The 14,906-nt window shown below is 43.4% G+C and overlaps 1 long non-coding RNA gene across 7 annotated transcripts; it reads right to left on the bottom strand.

Moving 5' to 3' along the window:
• Positions 1 to 5,376: 5,376 nt before the first annotated feature.
• Positions 5,377 to 14,587, bottom strand: LOC127306920 (uncharacterized). 7 transcript variants are annotated; one of them, XR_007854979.2, is made up of 8 exons: positions 13,733 to 14,587; positions 11,886 to 12,988; positions 11,661 to 11,706; positions 9,724 to 10,591; positions 8,740 to 8,921; positions 8,358 to 8,638; positions 7,512 to 8,255; positions 5,377 to 5,844 (listed from the first exon to the last, which is right to left on the bottom strand). It is a non-coding gene; the product is annotated as an uncharacterized lncRNA (long non-coding RNA). The 7 variants fall into 7 exon arrangements; XR_007854975.2 differs by having other exon boundaries at positions 9,724 to 9,781; positions 10,373 to 10,591; positions 11,661 to 12,988; positions 13,733 to 14,586; XR_007854972.2 differs by having other exon boundaries at positions 11,661 to 11,800; positions 13,733 to 14,586.
• Between the last annotated feature and the right edge of the window lie 319 nt (positions 14,588 to 14,906).

The raw sequence follows: 14,906 nt of genomic DNA, 5'->3' as shown, positions 1-14,906 counted from the left end.
TGTCCAACTTTGGTTGCGTATTTGACGTAAAACCGCAGTGGAACGAATTAAAAGTTTTATTGAAATGTAATAATAATTATAACTTCTTCGAAACCTTTACTAAGCTCTAGTAAAACATGGAAACTTTATGAAACTTGTATGAAAAATATATAAGACCTCAATACTTTCTATGCGTGAAAACACATTTCGAATCATTTAATATATGTTTTGAAGCAGCGAACCTTTTACACTTTGTAGCCTTGAACCTTTTTTTAATTATGTGAATATTGTTATAAACTAGTGAAGATTTTTTTAAAATGTATGAAAATCTTTTAAACCCTAAACATTTTTTTGGGAAACACAGCAAACCTTTATTCCAAAAAAATATCATATGTTAAATACATGAAAATCTACAATATATGCAATATCTACAATATATGAACAAAAGAGAATGAAAAAAGAAAACATATTAAAAAAATATCTACAATATATGCTAGAGTTCTAGCAAAAACATGAAAATCCTGGAAAATACTCCCTCTGTTCACATTTAATTGACTTCAATTCTAACTATTGATTGTTTGTTTGTGTAGCTTATCAACTTCAATTCTAACTATTGCTAGCTCATTTGTCTTCCAGCGTAGCGTCAATTACAACGGAACAGAGGTAGTACATAATAAGAGAGTGTATATTGCAAATTCCTTGTACATAGGAAAAAAAGAGTAAGAACGGATCTGTGCTAGCTCGTTTGCTCCTGCGTGAACAAATCTGGGAGCATAAACAACTCAAGGACAAATAAATTTAGGAAGGATTCATTACGTTCGGATATTCATTTAGGATCTGGACCATGAACACCATGAAGCACACAAAAAAGTAGGCACAGTCTATCAAATACTACGGAAAAAATAGGATATGTTTGAAGCGAAACAACTAGGATCTGCTTAATAATTTATAAAAAAAGTGGGGGTAGGTGGCGGCGCAACGTGGGCGGACGCCGGCCGGATTTCCAGGGCGAGGGCAAGGGCGGCGGCTGAGTCGGCAGGGACGGAGGCGCGCCAGTGATGTGAGGGAGAAGTGAGGCAAATCCCAGGCTAAAATCAATAAGATCATCTACAGTCTTTGAGCTCCCCACGCCTAATCCGGCGAAACTTTCTTCTGGATTGGAGGAAAATTCGGCGTGGCGAGTGCCGAAGTTCCAGCCGCGCCCCCGCATGAACCCCAACCTCGGCCATTTGACATATTTCAAACAAATTCGCCACAAAATTTAACAAGTTCGGCGTACAAGATTCAAAAAATTGCTGAAACAAAATCGGCAAAAATCAGTACAATGTTTACAAGTTCTGAAACAAATAAAGCACACAATTTCACAAGTTTTGAAACAAATTAATAAGGACTAGTTGACGTTGGCGTCGGTGTTGCCTCAGAGCCTCCATATGTGCTCTGATGCTTGCACACGGCGCCAGAAAAGGTCTTGCTGATGTTAAGTTGGCGAAGATGAAGGGTGCAACATTGGGAAACCCCAAGAGGAAGGTACGATGAGCAAGAGGTAAGTTTTCCCTTAGTAATTTAACCAAGGTTGTCGAACCAGTAGAAGAAAAGCGGTCTCTCCTGAGGTGTAGCGGACCAACTTGTGGCAGGGCGCACTGCCGGCGTCGGCTGCAACGTAGAGACCTGCACACAAACAACCAAGTACTTTATCCCCAACTTTCAGCGAGTTTGTCAGGCTCACTGGTTTTGCTGAAAACAAAGATTAAACGAACCGTGTGGAAAAAAAGTTGTTTGCAAGAACAAACAGGAAATTGTTGTGGATGTTTGCAATTAAAAGAAGAAGGACCGGGATCCATAATTTCACTAGAGGCGCCTCCTCAATAAATATGTGTGTTGGGTAAACAAATTACAGATGGGAAATTGACAAACAGAGATTTTCCGCTTAAAGTTGTGGTATAATATATATTATGTGATCATGTGTGCATTACAACAGAATACATAGACCGTTAATCCAACAACATCTATGACTAATAATCCACCTTCGGGATTGCATTCGCGACACCCTCCAGTATTAAGTTGCGAACAACAGATAATTGCATTAAGCATTGTGTTTAATGTAAGCAATGAAACTACCCTTGAATAGAACACCGCTGTTTTCTCCCTAGTAGCAACAACACATCTACAGCCGTAGAGAATATTGTCACTTCCCATGATTAAATAGAGGCATGAACCCACTATCGAGCATAAATACTCCCTCTTGGAGTCGCTAGCATTTACTTGGCCAAAGCATCTACTAGAAACGGAGAGCATGCAAGAATCATAATAGCATAATGCATAATCTCAACCAAGCAATCTCTCTATAAATCGGATCTACATCAAACCAACGAGTAGCAGTTACAATCGATGATCTTGATCATGTTAGGAGCTCACAAGATCTAAACATGAAGCACTATGAGTAGAGGAAAGCCATCTAGCTACTTTTATGGACCCATGGTCCCCGTGGAGGACTACTCACGCATCACCTTGGATGAAGACATGGCGATGTAGAGGCCTCCGGCGGTGATTTCCCTCTCCCGCAAGGTGCCGGGCCGGACTGCAGAACCCTCCGAACTAGGTTTTAGGATGACGGCGGCGAAGAAACTTTTCGTGGATGGAGGCTCAGGTATCTGGAGTTTTCCCGATACGCGGAATAAATAGGCGAAAGGGCGGAGCAAACGAGGCGACGGGGTGGCGATACTAGGGTCAGGCGCGGCCAGGGGGTGGCCCGCGCCTAGCCCTAGTACTGCCACGTGGCAGGTCACCTCCTAGCTTCGTGTTCCCTCCGGAATTCTAAGGTACTGGGCTTTTGTTTCGTCCAATTTCGAGAAACTTTCATGTACAACTTTTCTGAAACACAAAAATAGCAGAAAATAGGAACTGTCACTGCGGCACTTTGTTAGTAGGTTAGTCCCAGAAAATGCTAAAAAGTGTAGGAAAGTGCACATAAAACATGTAGGAATCATAACAAAACAAGCATGGAGAATCAAAAATTATAGATACGTTTGGGACGTATCATGCTCCACCAGATCATCTTGCAGCTATTGATGCATTGTAGAGTCTCGAATCTCCTGGCGCATAGCAATGAAGGCAACCCATGATGTCGGCACCTGGTGATTAGGCTGTGCAAGAGGACCCTCTCTCTCATATGGTGCCGGCGGCGAGAGAGATACGAGGGGTGGGGGGATTTTGAGCGAGAATGTGGTGGGTTTCGCGTGTCACCTCGCCGACAGAGCGGGCCCTTCTCCGCTTTTCACTCGTCCGGACTCCCCGAGAGATCCCCGGGGGGCTGGGGATGGCCTGGGCTCGTCGGAGGAATGGAGGGCCAAATCCGGGCGAAAACGAGGAACCGCGGGCGCGACTGGGCCGAATTTCGCCGTTCGGATGACAAAAACTGTTGCCGGGGGCCTCATCGGGGAGACGAGTGGAGATTCTCTAACACGCGCCTCACTGGAGAGTGCGGGCTGACCAATAGTCAGCCGCTCGAATCTCCAACCATAGACGGATGGCTGTGATAAGACCGAGACGTCAAACGCTATGTGGTTTTGGTTTGTCGGGGGATTTCTTCTTTGGGGGTGGCTGTTCTAAAGACAGAGACGTAGAAACTTGTGTGTATAGTTGTTACGTATACTAGAAACCCTTTGCGCGCTTTGCCGCGCTGATCTATCCTTGTATCGTTGTAACCATACACTATTTCTTTATCATTGCAAACATGTATTTCCTGTTATGTGATATATTTATCTAATATATTTAATAACCTTGAGTCAAACACCATTGTAATAGCGAAATAACTTGGATCTTTGTAATACTAATTTCACTCTAAGAACTATTTAAAAAAAAATAGTAGGCGAGGCCCCTACTGGCTCCATTTGAGATAAGTACACAAGATTAAACAGAAAGGTAAAACAAAAGGAAGTCCAGCCAATCCTGCAACCCTTTCACAACCCTAGGTTAGACCCTATGTGTGACCCGGTGATGTATCTTCTAAACATATCCATACATGCATTTTTGTTTTTGTCAGCATTGTCCAACATGATTTTATTTGTGTGGTTCGATACGGCAGAGCTTCCATGAATAATATGAACAATAAAGTATTGCATAGTCCTCTGTTTTAAGATCCATATCCATTCATGGTTAAGTTTCCACCAAAGATTTGGTTGAAGTCACCCTCAGAGACATTGCATGTGAAAGGATTATCCTGGTCATTATGACTTTAGTATCTAATCTAGCCATTACCTGAAGAGCATTGCAATGTTTTAGATGCAATGGTTGTTGATGTCATTATCACTAAAGATCCTAGCCTTTTTAATAGTGAATTATTTGTCGTCTGCAAATGAGTGCATGTGGGCTGAAATTTCTTTCGAGTGTAGTCTCCTGCCAGCAATCTTGTGATTGCATAACTGAGAAACCATTGCCAACTTTATTTAGTCATAAGGAGAAATAAGTCCCCGTAGCCTAGAGCCAACAAACCTAATGCAGCGGGGCATGCACCACAAGAGCATTACTGATGGTTTCTCACGGGCACCATAAACATTCTGAACCATTCGAAACCGACCATGGCCCATCGCATAGAAGATAGAAACGTATAGACTTGCTGAACATGTAGTCTAGCAAGGAGAAAAGCACCTTAGAAGTCATGTAAGAACAACCAAATGTGTCATCCCCAAAATAAAACATAATTATTAACAATATGGAGCTTTAAAAGGGACAGAACTAATGGTAAGAAATAACAGAAAATTAAATCATACACTTACAATAGTGCATGGTTTTCCAACCACTCGCAACAAATTCAGTGATGAAAGCTGCATTATTTCTGCTGGATACATCGCTAGCACATCAAAATGTGAGAAGGGAATATACGAAGTGTCTCTCCTAAGAAATTTCATCAAAAACTATAACTGACTAAATTATACAGTTGTAAAAGAGCAAACAGCATACTACAGGTCAGTTATACCATGATATCATGTGGAAAATATCACTTGTTCTTCAGCCAATAGGGACATGTATTCGATCTGTAATAACACATAGCGAATGTTAAAACTGTACTATAAGATCAGAACTGTCAGCCCATATTGCAGCTTCAAACGAATGTACGATACCAAAAAGGTAAATGGAAGATAATTTTAAGCAAGCAAATATTGTGCAACCCTCATCTCCATCTCCACTACTAATAAAAGAGCGAACACGAATTTTCTTACGTACACACTGCTAATCTCCACAGAATAAACAACACCGCACGATCAGGCCCATGAAACAAGACTCAAATTAACAGACATGATTCACCCGTGTGCATCTCCACTACTAATAAAAGAGCGAACACGAATTTTCTTACGTACACACTGCTAATCTCCACAGAATAAACAACACCGCACGATCAGGCCCATGAAACAAGACTCAAATTAACAGACATGATTCACCCGTGTGCACTTAGCAAATTACAATGACTGACCGTGCTTCACCGGCAGAGGAAAACTGATCGCACACCCAACAACCCACGTCCTCATCCCGCTAATCACGCAAGTATCAGCGCAAAACTGATCGAAAAACTGATTACCGGATCTCCCCGACCCCATCGCGAACACCCCTGGCCATGACGCCGTACGCCGCCCAACAGCCCGTCTTCTCCCATGCACCTGCACGGCGTACTCGCAGGCCTGCACAGATCCTTCTTCTCCGCGCAGGGTGACCTCGCAGACCTGCACCACCGCGCCCCGACTCCCTGCACGTCGACTGAGTAGCCGCTCCTCCTTCATCCACTCCCGACAAATTGTATTGGATCGCATCAATTATGCTTATTCGTTGCAGGCTCCGTTACTCCTTTTCCATGTTTTGGATCGCCCGTACCTAACATCAACACCCAAAAATCACTAAAAATCGATTCCAATTGTCAACGGCAAAAAAAATACAATCAACTGCTGGACATTCCATGAGAATTGTAAATTGTTTCTTACACGTTAGCAGATAGAATTGGATACGGATGTACCTTTTCTAATGCCTGACCCCATTGGACTATTTACAGAAAGGCGACAGTATGTCATCTCCCAAACGGGCGGAAGCGCACCCCATTTCAGGATATAAGCAACACCCACTCATTGGGTAAATATAAGCTGACTATTGCTTTTTTAGGATAATTAACAGTGCTATTGGTGGTGTGCTAACTTGCACTATGTATCTATGTATCTGTACAGACCCTAAAGAATTGAACAGGCAGAGGGATAGCGAGTATTATGCCCAAAATAAAGATGAAATTCAGAAAAGATGTCGCCAAGGCCGTGCAAACAAACAGGCTTCAACAACAGTGCTTACTGACGCACAAAATGTTTAGCATACACCCTAGGCCAGGTTCCAAGGTAATGGTGTGCTTCTACCACATGCTTCTATACTGTCTTATTATTGCTTAAATTCATTTTTTATCTGCACAGTGATTAAATATGACACATGTTCATATAGTTCATTCTCATGATGTAACTCCTTCTGCCGCAACCACCGTCGAATGTACCACATTTCAGGACATCACAAACACTCAACGCTCAAGTATTTGTACAAGAATACTGCCTATTACACAAGTAACTGATGTGACGCTAATTTGTACCTACAACATATCATATATGTAGGCACTACAGAGCTGAAGAGGCAACTGGAGAGGGTCATGTATTCTCAGAATAGGGATAATATATTAAAGAGACAACGTAATTACAGTCAAATAAAAGTGGCTGTTGTTAAAGCCAATAGAAATTGCCATGAAGATGATACACAAACAGATAACCAGTGGTAATGACAATCAACTACTGCATAAACCCATAATTAATTTTTATATTAACATTTTTTTTTCATATATGCAGACCCTAAAGAGATAAGAAGGCAAAATGACAAAGAGCGGCATGCACCAGGGATGAAATATTAAAACGGCAACGCCAATCCCGTGAACAGAAAAAAGCTATTACTGCCCTCCTCACCAACGATGGCACTGTTACACACAAACCAACCACACGACAATCGGATGTCACCCAACTACAGAAATATGCATGTGCAGGTTGCTAAGTATTAATAAATTATTTATTGCTTGTTAGTAGCTTGGCTATTGATAGATTATATGTACTTGCAGATATATCAATTATACCCAATTCTGGTCAATCACATGGAGGCATCCCCGATGACAAAGAGAATAATGTACCATGCGACAATGAATCCAATTGGTTGCACAGGAATGATGCGTATCAGGTGCAACAAATCTCAGGACGAAAGAGAGTTGTTGCTATGCCTCATGTTAGTGCTAACATGCAAACAATGTCTAGCAGTATTAGGGATGTTGCACAAGGTAGCGTTTGCACATTCGTGGTCTGACTAATAATTGAACTATACTCAGCTTCCCTATGGATCTTACTAATAATCTCTATCGTTCATTCATTCAGGCATAGAGCTTCTAAGCGGCTCCAATCAACCGATTACAACACTCTAACAGGCACATAACAAGGAAGATAACTGCAGCTTGATGAGTTTAAAACGCATACCTGCTATACATGGGTCAATCCACTGTATTGCATCATATGGGTGGCTTCCAATGCTTCTTCCTGACTTCAGATCTTTTCACTTTGGCCTCAAAGCTAGCCAATCGCCGGAGAAAATCCTTACTGAGACGTGACTCTTCCCCTTGGAGCCAATGGTTGTCATTCCTATAACACTGTTGCTTCGCTCCTCTGTCCCTTGTCCTATCGACTTTCTTACCGTTTCTCTTGAATATTTGTACTGCTCAACATATCTTGGGAATTTGATAGATCCTCTGCCATAAACTTTTATAAATCTTAGTACAAGGTAATTTAATAAAGATGTTACATGAACCCGTAGACAGAATCAGGCTAAAAATCACTCTCCATGCCAGCCGGATTGAAGGGGCTCTTGACAGCAGAAACTTGATCTAGCAAATAGGCATGCCCATCGTTTGAAGGAAATTCTGATTCGCTAGCAACCTCAGTTATGTTCTCCCTGTCGGAGACCTCTTCTATACAAAAGAAACTATTGAATGATTTCATCTGCAGCTTCATGTGGCTCTTCAGAGTAGGAATTCAAATCAGCTTGAGAACAGGGCGTCGACCTGTTGGTTAGCTCAGCGAGAGTGCTGGCTGCCCACCCGGGCTCGAATCCTCGGATTGACGGGTGCTCGCGGAGCTTTCTTATATAAAGCAAAAACAGCAAAGGGCTAGTCCTGGGTGTTGTCATTTTTTTGGAATTCAAATCAGCTCATTAACCCGCGTTACCTGCGAAAATCATATCCTCATAAATTAACTTGACTGTGTTACCCACATCAGTAGAAGTTAGGTAACTCTGATCACAAGGTACAAACCATGATATAAATTTACCTGGTCGTTTGGCATATTGATAGGAATCCCCTTTGAGCTGATTTCTGACGATTTCTGTAGCAATCTTGATTGCCTCCTTCAAAGTCAGGTTCTGGATGTGAGAGGGAACTGATGAACCTTGTGGGATGCGCGAGCGTTGGAGAGGCTCGGAAGCGGTAGGCCTAGAGCAGGGCATCCTCACCGGCGTCCCTGGAGGCTGGCGCCATGGAGCCCTCCTGTTGCGAGCATGACGAGCCTTGCACCTCCTGCTCTCCCCAGGAACTCTGGTGCCTCCTCGGGATCTACAAAGATAGCGAATCAGAGATCAGGTGTATGCCTTGGGCGTGAAGAAAGGGCGGCAACTGTGGGGATGCAGGGGAGGGATTGGTAGTCGTGGGCTCACTGCAGCGGGGATGAGGAAGGGGCGGAACTCATGGTAGCCGGTGAGGCTAAGGAGAGTAGGGCCTCGCGTCGGCGGCGCGTATTCAGGGGATAGGACGACCCTCGGCGCCGGTGGTGGGGATGCAGGGGCAGGGTAGGGGCGGCCCGGCCCTTGGCACCAACGGCGGGGAGGTAGTGGAGCGCCTAGCGGACAGAGGAAGTGAGCGAGAGTGGGATGCTGAGGAGTGAGGATGATGTGTCCGATTTGGGCTTTCTTTTCCCCTTTTCTTTGCGAGAGTGGGAACGCTTACACGCCTCTTTCTCTTTTGCTTACCTACCAAAATGAGTTATTTAGAAAAATGATACACTTCGTGGTTGGTATGATTATCAATTTTTAAAAATAAAGTAAAAGCAAAGATCTCCCAAGTTTCAATTCTAACGAAACTAAAAGCTAGCTACCTTTAAGATTATACTAAGATTTAACATTATGTTTGCTTCTAAATATTTAAATCTTCTCAAAATACTTTTTCTGTTTTGATTGATTATACTAAAATGCATCATTTAATTCAATTCTGGATGTAGTCCATTATGTGGTTTCTGAACATTAAACTTCACCTAGTATTGGATGAAAGATATTGTGAGCGGCATTTTTAATATGTATTTTGCTAAGCATCTTGATACTTATTATATATTCTACTACAGTATTATTTTAAATTTTTTTGTTGGATCCATATCACACATGAAGGTATTATTTTAGTCGGTCGAAATTAAATGATGATTGTGTGAGAAGTTGGGACTTTGAGATGATCGAAAGCAATATGGATCACTCAAATTTTAATGGGCCGGCCATGTGACCTATTAAACTGTCCCTTCGAATAAAAGCTCGGTAAAAAATATATTTTAAAAGATAAATAGAATTTATAAAAGATTCTTCATATTTTAAAGACGTGTGTTGCCATGATATCATGTGGAAAAGAGCAAACAACATACTACAGGTCAGTTATACCATGATATCATGTGGAAAATATCACTTGTTCTTCAGTCAATAGGGACATGTATTCGATCTGTAATAACACATAGCGAATGTTAAAACTGTACTATAAGGTCAGAACTGTCAGCCCATATTGCAGCTTCAAACGAATGTACGATACCAAAAAGGTAAATGGAAGATAATTTTAAGCAAGCAAATATTGTGCAACCCTCATGACATAGTAAATGAACTTGGGGGGGGTGGGGACAAGTTCTAATACAATATACAGTTTATAGGGGTTGTCGCTCAACGACCACTACAATAATCTTTATACATTATAGCCAATAATCTTTATACATTAGAGCTTCGAACAGGAAGATAGAAATTTATAGCATATATAACAGAGAGGTTTCAGTACTTAGGAGCTAAATGTTCAGTTTTAGCAGACCCATACATTGGTAATGCACTATAACCTCTACCCCCGAAACAAAGTCAAGGATAAATAACCTCGGGCATACTTGTGTTGACTTGAGTTCATATAAGTGCCTCAATTACCGATAACTGGCATATCATGGATATTGTAAAAAGATATACAATAAAAGAGTGTGCAGTTGAAACGTCCTAAAACAGCTAAACAAAACAAAAATAATTATGCTAACTGAAGGGACACGTTGATAAATTCTACCTAGCGATCCACAACAATAAAGTCGACCTTGTTGAGGACCCATGAATCTGCACTCTTCTGAATTTCCAGACACCCTCATATTCAGCATGGCAGATATGTTGTTATGTGACTTTGGGACTTATGATTCTGCACTTATGGACCTTGCATCACAACTTTCCATATGTAAGAGTTGCGGGACATAACCTTCAGCAGTGTTACTTCCATCGCTCCCAAGGTAGCCTGCATGGATTAATACAAGATTATCGGCATACAAATCAGATATGTTGTATTGATGATTGGTGCACAGAGAGAAAAGCTACCAGGTGCGCAACTATCATCACGTAAATGGAAAAAATCTGCTCTGCCGATGCTTGATGCACATAAAAAATAGCAGTTCAGGTTCACTAAAACTTCAATAAGTTGTGTAGCTAACGTCATTGTATAGCAGTAAATAGATCAATCCTGGCACTAAAATATATCTCTTACTTGAAAGAGAAACTGGTCACACTGAAATGTTGTCGTAATGCTCCATATGAAATATATTTCTATGCAGACCCTTTCGACAAAAGAATGAGAGGAGATTTTGATTACTTAATGCGAATAAGATTACTTTGAAGGCACTGGAACTGTTCTTGTTACCAAGAAGTGGCCTCAATCTCCCATGGACCCTCTGATATGTTTTCAAAATTGCGTATCTCATTCATGTTCTTCGAATAGAACTCATGGTAAGGTAGGTGAGTAAATTTACAATAGGATGTGTTCGGTAGGTGCATGAGAATTAGTATGAACTATTTGCTTCCACCCCATATAAACTATTGTGAACACACAAGATAAGCCTGATTGAAAAAGGACAGAGAAAAAAATGAGTAAATTACAAAGAATAATTATATGCTTCCATTCCAGGATGTATTATCTAGATTGGATGTTGAAAGGATTTCTGCATCCAGAAATGGCGAATTTAATCTACCGTCAAGAAGTAACCCCTCCCCATCATCAAATAGGTATAATTTGAGAAGATAATGTGCAGGAAAACCACAAATTTCCATTTTCCACAAACTCTAGTCTAAACTGAAACCACAAAGGAATTCCGGCCTCTCGGGCGGGCGATATGTTGCGTACAGATAACATGAGCTGCAACAATTAGTCTAAACAGACTCGCACGAATACACCAGTCTTTGAGCATATATATGAATACAAAAGTTTGGAAGGAAAAGAAGTAAGAATTAGCTGCAGCCACTCAAAAACAACATTATGTACACTGATAGCTACAGGAAAGTAAAGCAAATACTAGTGTTTAGGAGGATTTTACCTCGATTTAAGATTAGGCAGCATTCATATCAGCCTCTCTGCACATACTGCAGACAAAGAAAACAGAGGCCACACGCCCTATCAAGAGCTCAGCTGCACTGCAGCCTTTGCGACCGGGGAGCCCACGGCGGCCATGCATAGCTAAAAACGAAGAACAAATCGAGTTGTGCCGGGCGGTAGCAGCACTGAAGAGAGAGATTGACGTTGAAAGTGGAGCGAGGCCTACCGTCCCAAGTTGCCGCCACCGGCTTGACCCGCCGCCGGCCGCCCGCTCTCCCTGCTTCCGGGCTCACCTCCTCGCGCAGCATCGGGCGGCAAATCACTCATGCCCTGTCAGCCACCAGCTCGCCGTCTCGCGCATAGCTACCGCGGACGCGGAGCACCAGGGCTAGTCGGTGTCAGCCTCGCGCACAGCTACTTGAGTTCGGCCGTGGATGGCGGGGAGCAGGGGAAGAGTGGCGCCTCCGCGGTGGGGGGGTACCGCCGGCGATGGTGGGGTTGGAGTACGGCCGGCACTAGTGGTTGTCTTGGATGTGAATGGAAGGGGACGCCGGCTAGCCATTCGCGGAGCCATGCTCGAGGCGGGCAAATGGATCCCCCAATCCCATGGCGCCGAATGGTATCATGCCAGATAAAATACAGCCGAACCGCATCCGCCAAACTACTACGCATTGACACGTCGAGGTGAGCAGGAAGGTGCTCAACTTCACGTCGACACGCGACGCGCGTCGAGTAGGAAGCGGCGGCCCGTATGGATGCAGACGGACACGTCCGTGACAGCCGTCACGTTTACCACCAGAACCGTATAAGTTGATTCACGTGTCCGTGGAATCCATACAATCGAGTGCAGCTGTCCGTGACGTCTGCCGGACAACACGGGCACTAGCAAGTTTCTTTGATCTTACCGTGTATGCGATAGCTAGCTAGCTGACAACACAGGCACTAGCAAGTTTCTTTGATCTTACCGTGTATGCGATAGCTAGCTAGCTAGCTAAGCGCCCAGCAGCTAGTATGATCAATAGTTGATACTAACAGTATGGCTGAAATTAAACATAGGAAAACCACATTATAAAAAACAATCATTCGTCAAACAGGGTTCAAATCCATCCAGAGCATGAGATTACAAGACATAAATTAAAGTTAAGATTGTTCTTGGTATCCACTTGACAGGAAAGTTCAGTACGACGCATTTAGGAAAAAGAGCTTCCTTCAGTTCAGGAGCAGAGAGACTATCGATCCCCATCTAGTAATCTAGTAGGGCTACACCTGCGCACGAAATTTGAGTCCAGGGAGGCTCCTTCCATCCTAAGAAGCTGAACAGTAGTCAAACTGAAGAAAAAAAAAACAGGAAAAAAAGACAGGAGTCAGTAAAAATGCAAAATGCACCAGACTCAAATCAACTATTCTGAAGAAATCAACTATTCAGAAATCAGGTATAACCAAAGCTACATAAGGGAAAATTCAACTATTCTGAAGAAATTCTACAATCTATCAATTGAAACTAAAATCAACTATGAGGTAAAAGAGAGCTCAATATGACAGCAAAGGCATTCCAATAATAATACAACCAGTACGACACACTATCTAGCTTCAACATCTTGCAATCGAATACTCCATAATCAGATTATTACTGCATACTAATAGCTTCAACATCTGCATATACCAATAAATGCTCACACAATATATCTATTGTCTGGCCAAAAGAAACAGCAACTCAAATAAAGGCTATTGCTACAGTTCAGTCTTACACGTTACTCATTAACATCATTCCAACACTCAAATCATGGATTCATGGTAAATTTGGAGCTTAGACAGATGATATAGTACAATCAAAGGGAACATGGGCAACGAGACATGGTTTTGAAACTCTCAGGCAATAAAGGTAATTACTGCATATAGCAACTCAAATCAAGGTTATTGCTGCATACTAAAAAGGCCCCTGAATCCAAGCAACTAAACAATTAAAGGAACACAAGTGCTGACAAACAAAGATTGAAAGAGGGCAACGACACAAAGATTGAAAGTAAGCAACTAAAACATGGTTTCAACATGGCACAAAATTGAAGCACTCACAGGTTGAGGGAGACAAGGAATAGCTGGACGCCGGCGAGGAGAGCGGCGATGAGGAGGGCACGGAAGAACGCGAGCAAGCGCGGTGTTCTTTCCCCTCACCGAGTGCAGGTTAATTTTAGACAATTTGCAGGTTATGCCAAAATATTGCACTCATGGTGAATCTGGCACACGTACATCTTCCCCTCACCGAGTGCTTCTAGGCTGCAAGGGGAAGTTTGTACTTTGTAGCTGTATTTCTGGTTGCTGAAAGTGAAAGATGTTCTTCATGATATCTTTACAAAGAGAAGCTGCCCTGCTACTTGTTTCCAAGACTTGAGTAAATGGTAGAGAGCACCGTGTTTCCTCAAGATGTGTGAGATTTTTGTTTCTTGTATCTAGTGGCAAATGTATTTGCCTGCTGTGACTCTAGTGGTTGGCGTCTCTGGTTATCTACAAGTAATAGTATCAATGCTGGATGGGTGTTGCTGAATGTACCAATGGCTTGTTGGCTCGCTGGGCGGCGAGGGGCCAGGTGGAGGCGGCGAGCTTCGAGGGGCGGGCGGTGTGGACTGCCGCGAGGATCTGGGCCAGGGGGAGGCGACGAGCGGCGAGCGTCGAGGGCGGGCGGCCCTGGGACGAGCGGGGTCGGGGCGGTGAGGATATGGGCGCACGAGGGTGGAGGCTTCGAGCGGCACCGGCGCCGGCGGTGGCGGACGGCGGGGCGGCGTGTGGCGTGCCCTATCGACTGGGGGACGGAGCGGCGTGGTGACCTCCCTGATACGAGCTACAGTATTTTTTCCTTTCACAGGATAAGGATAGACGGACGGTGCGGCTCGATCTCGAACGGGCCGTGTCCTACTCGTCCGTCGAACTAACACGGCTCTTCCGCGACGCCGTTTGGCTTTTTTGATGGACACGGACGAGACGGTCTCACGGAGTCCGTTTCCGCCTACATCCTGAGCGGCGGGGCATGCGTACCTACATGGAGGAGTCGGCCGACAACTCAAGAAGACGTCAACAAAAGCAAGATGCTTACACACGGCGCCAGAAAAGGTCTTGATGATGTTGGCGAAAATGAAGGTGCAACGTTGGGAGTACCCCAAGAGCAAGGTGTGATGAGCAAGCGGCAAGTTTTTCCCTTAGTATTAACCATGGTTTATCGATCCAGTAGGAGAAAGTGGGTCTCTCCGGAGGT

This window comes from Lolium perenne, chromosome 6, assembly GCF_019359855.2.
Source record: "Lolium perenne isolate Kyuss_39 chromosome 6, Kyuss_2.0, whole genome shotgun sequence".
NCBI classification, from domain to species: domain Eukaryota; kingdom Viridiplantae; phylum Streptophyta; class Magnoliopsida; order Poales; family Poaceae; genus Lolium; species Lolium perenne.
The sequence above is the reverse complement of the archived record's forward strand: the minus strand, read 5'-3'. Positions and strand labels throughout refer to the sequence as shown.